The following is a 6,514-nucleotide window of genomic DNA, read 5'->3' as shown; positions in this document are numbered from 1 at the left end:
TCGGTTTTAGTTTCAAATTGGGAAAGCTAAAAATGTACAGGTTAACGTATTTTGCGCTTCTTCTGTCTGTCCTCTAATCCTTCCACGTAGATTCGGAGCCCAACACGGCATCCACTTCCCTCACCCCATATTGCTTTGTATTCGGCCTTGTTGCTTTGATTCTGTGCAAGTTGGACTTCTGGCAATTGAATAAAATAAGATATGGGGACGTGTTGCAGATATGTCAGCTACATCTCCAATATTACCAAAAGGATATTTATGGAAAACAGGTTGTTTCGTATACATTTTTCCTAAATTGGTTGGCCAACGTATTCCATTTGCACACCAAGCGCTCTTTGTAACGTAAGTCATATCCCAAAACTGCTTGCGGTCGCTATCACTGCGTAGAGGGTATACATCATACATTTCCTTATAAATAAGTCTTCAGTCTGTTAACGCAGTGAGCTAGTAATTGAGAGTGAACTGTGTCAAACAGGCACATATATAACAAATTAAAAACAAATATGTGTCTGTGTGTGTACACACACACACACACACACACACATGCGCGCGCGCACAAAATGTGCTCCAGGTTACTTTAAATCATACTGTGGGTCACGTCTGTTTGTACGAGTGGTTTTAAGAAACTGTAAACACGAAATAATATAAATCTTTACTTTTCCTGTGGAAAGGCTCTTGGATATATAAGCAATTTGTTTCTTAATTTCTTAAAGCCAGTACGTTTAGAAAGTTCTTTCTTACAAAAATAGACTATGGCATTTGTTTATTTATTTATTTTTTTGAAGAAAGAAGATATCAACTCAATCCATACCTTAATTCAGAGTTGAGCATGTTTGAATAGCCAATGATAAGGGATTTTAAAGACTTTTATTTTTATTATTTTTAAAAAAATTTTTTTAACGTTTATTTATTTTTGAGACAGAGAGAGACAGAGCATGAACGGGGGAGGGGCAGAGAGAGAGGGAGACACAGAATTGGAAGCAGGCTCCAGGCTCTGAGCCATCAGCCCAGAGTCCCACGCGGGGCTCGAACTCATGGACCGCGAGATCGTGACCTGAGCTGAAGTCAGACGCTTAACTGACTGAGCCACCCAGGCGCCCCTAAAGACTTTTAAATAAAGGTTTTGATGACACTAGAAATTGATCATAAAGTTGTATAAAATTAATATTCAGGGTTCCATATCATTTTTGTCACTTTCTTCACAAAACAATAGGCTTCTGCTCTTTGTCTTACTTTCTCTACTGTCATGCTATGTAACCCATCTAGAAGATAAGTACTATTATTGCAACAACCCATATGGTAATAGACATGAACTTACCCAATCATAAGGCATCATCCTCAACAAGCTCCATGCCAGCTCACAAAAGGAACACAGAAGTACTATGGAATAGCAAAAATGACAAGGACAATGACAACAGGGATGGTCATAAAATGAACAACAAAGTAAGGTATCACCTAGAAGAAATTGGGTGCTTAGGAAATTGCTATGTGACACTACAGAAAATTAGTATCTAAAAAATTTGTTTTTCTAGGGGCTCCTGGGTGCTCAGTCGGTTAAGTGTCTGACTTCAGCTCAGGTTATGATCTCCTGATTCATGAGTTCAAGCCCCGCGTTGGGCTCTGTGCCGACAGCTCAGAGCCTGGAGCTGCTTCGGATGCTGTGTCTCCCTCTCTCTCTCTCTGCCCCTCCCCTGCTCACACTCTGTCTATCTCTCTCGAAAATAAATAAATAAAAATAAAATTTAAAAATAAATAAAAATAAAAAGTTTGTTTTTCTAAGGGTGAAAGCGATATTTTTTTTAGTCTGTTTAGCATACTTCAACTTAGACCTGACAGAATTTCCAGGTTTTTAGAGGTACTTAGCCAATCAGCCACAACTTTGATGACTTAGGACAAAAATTTTTGATCAACATTATTAAAGGGCAAGGGGCTGCCATTGCTGCTTTGGGGAGGTTTTCAGTTCAGTTAGACTCTCTCTCACCATATACACATGCCTACACCCTAGTCCTTTTATTTATTATTGGAAGTGGCTTTTCCATACAGACTTTCTTCAATTTTCCACAGCTGTCTCTAAAATTCTTATAATTTTAGAAGTATAATAAAAAGTAATCTTGGAATTCTGAACTTTGTGTTACAGAGAAGACTAGATACACTATAATTCGAAGGTAAAAATATACTTCAGCAACAATATAGTGTCTTCTTATAGGGAACATGGAGGGAGGGATTTATTTAAGTAGTATTGCCAAAGGCTAGAACTATTTACTCTTTCTTTTTCTTATTAAATAGTGTTCAGAAAATAAATTGAAAATAATGAGATATATTTCAACAGTACAAAGGCTTCCTTTTCTTGGTTTTCTTCTTCACTGGTAGACCATTCCTTTTTTAAAAATTACTTTTGGTTGGGGTGCCTGGGTGGCCCAGTCAGTCAGTGTTGGACTCTTGATTTCGGCTCAGGTCACGATCTCACAATTTGTGAGATCGAGCCCTGCAGCAGGCTCTGTGCTGACAGTGCAGAGCCTGCTTGGGATTCTCTCTCCCTCTCTCTCTGGCTCTCTCTGTCTCAAAATAAATAAAGAAACAGTAACAAAATGCTTTTTTTTTTTTTCCATTTACTTGCATACATTGTGGGGAAAAGAGGAATTAAAGGAACATTAGATACATTGGAAAAGAACATTTAAAGTTTAAATTCTCTGGGATAAGTAGTAAAGGGAAAGACACGGGACAGTAAAATTATGAAGGACTTACTTCCCCAAATCAGACCTGGGTTTGAATTTTGGCTCTTCTGTGGATTAGCTGGATTCCCCACAGTAACTGAATTAACTTGTGTGTGTTGATCCTTAAATGGAAATAAATATGGTTACTTATCCCACAGAGATGTTGCCGGATTCTTTGTTTTATTGAGATTGGGTTTATTTTGTGTGTGTGTGGCTTTTTGAAAGAAAGATTTCATGGCTTTTTTTTGTATCATGGGGCATTGAAACATCCGAACAAATCAATGTCTGGGGGCGAAGCAGATGTTTTCCCCTTCACGTCTTTGGATTACTGAGCAACTTGTCAGTAGATTCAAACAAAAATAAACAAAAGACAACTTTTTGCATTACTTCAGTCTTTCCAAGGCAGGCACTGGAAACTCGTCAGATGCAACTAATCTAGCATTCAAACACCACGCGGATACCTGTCGCTGCTGTGCCCTGAGCCCGCTCCCACCTCTGCCCTGCTGCTTTGGGGCTGGTATTCCATCATCTGGAGACATGTGCATAGTGTCGGGAAGAGGACGAGGAGAAAATAAGAAGAGTGCCGGGCTGGGAAGAGGTCAGCCGAAGTTGTGCAGGGCAAGCCTGAACATGCCATTGGAACAAACCCATGCACCATTGAAGTTCTTCAGTGGGAACATCTGGCAGAACCCCATGATGGGGTCTTCACTGGGCTTGAGCTGGCCCACAACCATGCTGACAACGTGGCCGGCTGGATGGCTCAGGTCTGTGTGGTGCTGCTATGCTGGATTTTCTGGAACAGAAAGCTGGACAACTTTTCCACAATGGCAGTTTCCAATGGAATTGCTGTCCTTCCCATATAAGGCATGACTGTCAATATAACTGCACCTAGGGGCACCTGGGTAACGCAGTAGGCTGAGTGTGGGACTCTTGATTTCCACTCAGGTCACGGTCCCAGGGTCGTGGGATCCAGCCCTGCTGTTGGACTCTGCGCTGAGCATGGAACTTACTGAAGATTCTCTCTTTCTCTCCCCCTGCCCCTCTACCCTGCTCCCACTCTCTACCTAAAATTAAAAAAATAAAAATAGATATAAATTGCACCTAGTAGAGTTCTGTTGTTATCAAATAACTAGGGATAATGTTGAATGGAGCTGGTTCTAGTCTTCCCACAGATTGGCTTGTCTCCCATTCTGGGGCATCACTGGGCTTCTGCTGAGACCCGGTGCTGACTCCAGAGCCAGCAGGTGGCAGGACATGGGGCTGAGGTCGGCGAGACTGGGGCAGACTGGGCTAGGCCACACAGGGAGGGTCTGGAGCCCCCCAACGGGGTGTCTGGCACAGGGGGAAAGGCTGGGCCCAGCTCAGTCCATTGTAGGTGCCATGGGCACAGTACAGTGGGATAGGCACCTGTCTGTTCCTCTTGTGTCTCTGCATGACCCCAGCCCTGCATGTCTGCAGGGCACAGGGCCAGGGTCTGGGGCCTGGGGATGCACAGCAGAGGCTCCAGGTGGCCCAAGTGCAGCTCCTTTGGCCCAGCACCCTCCTGGATACCCTAACCCCTGACACTCACCCAGGGGCTGGCATGCATTAGGTATTTTTTATCATCTGCTATGCATCGCATAACCTGTTTAATGGATCTGGTGGCACAGGATCATGACTGGAGATGACAAATAAATAGGTTTTTTTGGCAGAACGTACAATGGGGCCTTTGGTAAAAATTATTAAAGCAATGACCTGATTCAATTCAGTAACTTCTAGATGTCCCCCAAAGGAGAAAATCAGAAGACATTAAGGAGCTGAGTTATCCCTTGACCCCAGGTTGATTTGCGGAAGAAAGGGCAAAGATGGAGAATTAATCTCCTAATGTTTTAGATAAGACTGTATCATATTGTGTCAATCTCCCTTTTGTAGAAAACAATATCTGTGGTTAATTGTGAAGCTCCTGGTGTTGACAGAAGAAAGTTCAAAATGTATGGGAATGATGGTAGTCAGAATCCAGCCTCTGGGAGGAAAAAGGGTCCAATTTAGTCCCCAAAGGGAAGCGTTTTAATGGGTCGGGACTAAAAATGCAAATGGTGATAGCCCTAAGAAGTGAGACCTGAAAATTAAGAATGTAGAAATACCAAAAGCTTTTTTGTTGCCATAGTAGGTCAACTCTCTGTTCTTCTTTTTGTGTGTCTCCTTTTGGCTCCTCCTTTTGGATTGCATTATTCTGCTCTCCTCTCCCTGGGAGGCCCGTTTGCACGGTGCACTAAAAGGACCAGGATCTCTTCCCCTTGACGGTTGCCTCCTAATATTTTCCCCACCCCTACCAGAAGGATAAGTGGGTACCAAGGTAACAGGAGGAGAGATGGATATTTGGGGCTGAGTACTCTTTCTGCACCTACTTCAGTCCATTGGGGTCTGATAGTTCAGCATTATAGAAGTGCTTCTCCAGTTAAGCTGGCCATATGTGACATCGTATGATGGTCTACTCAAAGCCACATGATCAACATGCTACATTTTCCCGAAAGATTTCAAGGCAGGGGAGAACCATTTATATCATGATGAATATGGACACATTAAGGCAGAATATTTGAAATTCACATACAAATATTTAGGATAAAAACAAGGCTTCAAGAAAATGTTATATGTTCAGTGTGATGCCTTAGACCCTGAATCTGGCTGGGGACAATGGAGGTCGTGTGGAGGAGGTCATGGAGGGGAGTTGAGCAGAATGCTTGAAAGTTAAGGTCCCATGTTAACAAATAGTGCGTATTTGTCTATAGTGTACCCTTTAAACTATTTCTATTGGGAACCCAAGTCATTGTCCTGGCCAAGACAGAAATACTCATCCTGGTCACTATCATCATGACCAAATACGTATGTAGTAATACTTTGTAAAATGTAAATCACAGAACAAATAGAAGGGTTGTTGTAGTTGTTGTTGTTATTTTTTTAATGACTTATCTTTAGGTGCTTAATTCAAAGCAATATGGATTGGTTGATTTCTCTTTGTTAGAGAGAACACCCTTTAATTAAATATTTCTTTTATAAGACTTGTGAAGGTGTATACATAAGTGTGTGTGTTTGCATACTTAGAATTATTTCCTAAGAAAATTAGTTCTTTCTCTTTCGTAGTGCACCCTCAGAGTAAGCTATACCACAGTAATGGACATCTAGGACTAATAAATCATGGAATTACAGTGCTTATAACAATTTACTGTCCACATGGTAGATCCACAGTTGTTTGGATTAGTTTGTTTGTTTTCATCTACTGATACTTCTCCAGGAGAATTTTTATGAAACTCGTGGAAACAGAAAATTGGGAGAACTTCACTCAACAAACAGATGCCTGAACTGTGTTTCTCTGCTCTTGCAATGTTTATAATGGCTTAAATGTTTACACATGCATAAGGTACAGGAAATTCTCAAAACGGTAAGAATTTGTTTAGGCTGATCTAATTGGTTTATTGGCTTAGCTACAAGAGCTTTTGAAAAGCACATGTGGAACATCTTAAGGATTATTATTCTTTTTCAGTCTCAAATAAAATGAAGGCAGTAGTGTGTTTGACGAGTGTCTCTCTGAGCCCAACACGCACCACTGTGTGAAGATTGTTGTCTTCCAAGAATACGGTGCATATGAAAGCTTCACATCCATCTCTAATGACTAAGTATCTCTACACAGGCTCATCTCCTTTGTCACACTAAGCGCCACCTAATGATGCCTGAGCCTCTGTTGCTTTTCCACCTTCCCCGATGCATCAGACAAATCTTTGCTAAAGTAAATACCACTTGGATCACGTCATGCTTTAGCCCTA

General features: G+C 41.5%; 1 pseudogene; it reads right to left on the bottom strand.

The window, feature by feature from the left end:
• Positions 1–3,313: 3,313 nt before the first annotated feature.
• Positions 3,314–3,903, bottom strand: LOC116738141 (annotated as a pseudogene).
• Between the last annotated feature and the right edge of the window lie 2,611 nt (positions 3,904–6,514).

The sequence above is a fragment of the Lynx canadensis genome, chromosome A1 (assembly GCF_007474595.2).
Source record: "Lynx canadensis isolate LIC74 chromosome A1, mLynCan4.pri.v2, whole genome shotgun sequence".
Taxonomy (NCBI): Eukaryota; Metazoa; Chordata; class Mammalia; order Carnivora; family Felidae; genus Lynx; species Lynx canadensis.
The sequence above is the reverse complement of the archived record's forward strand: the minus strand, read 5'-3'. Positions and strand labels throughout refer to the sequence as shown.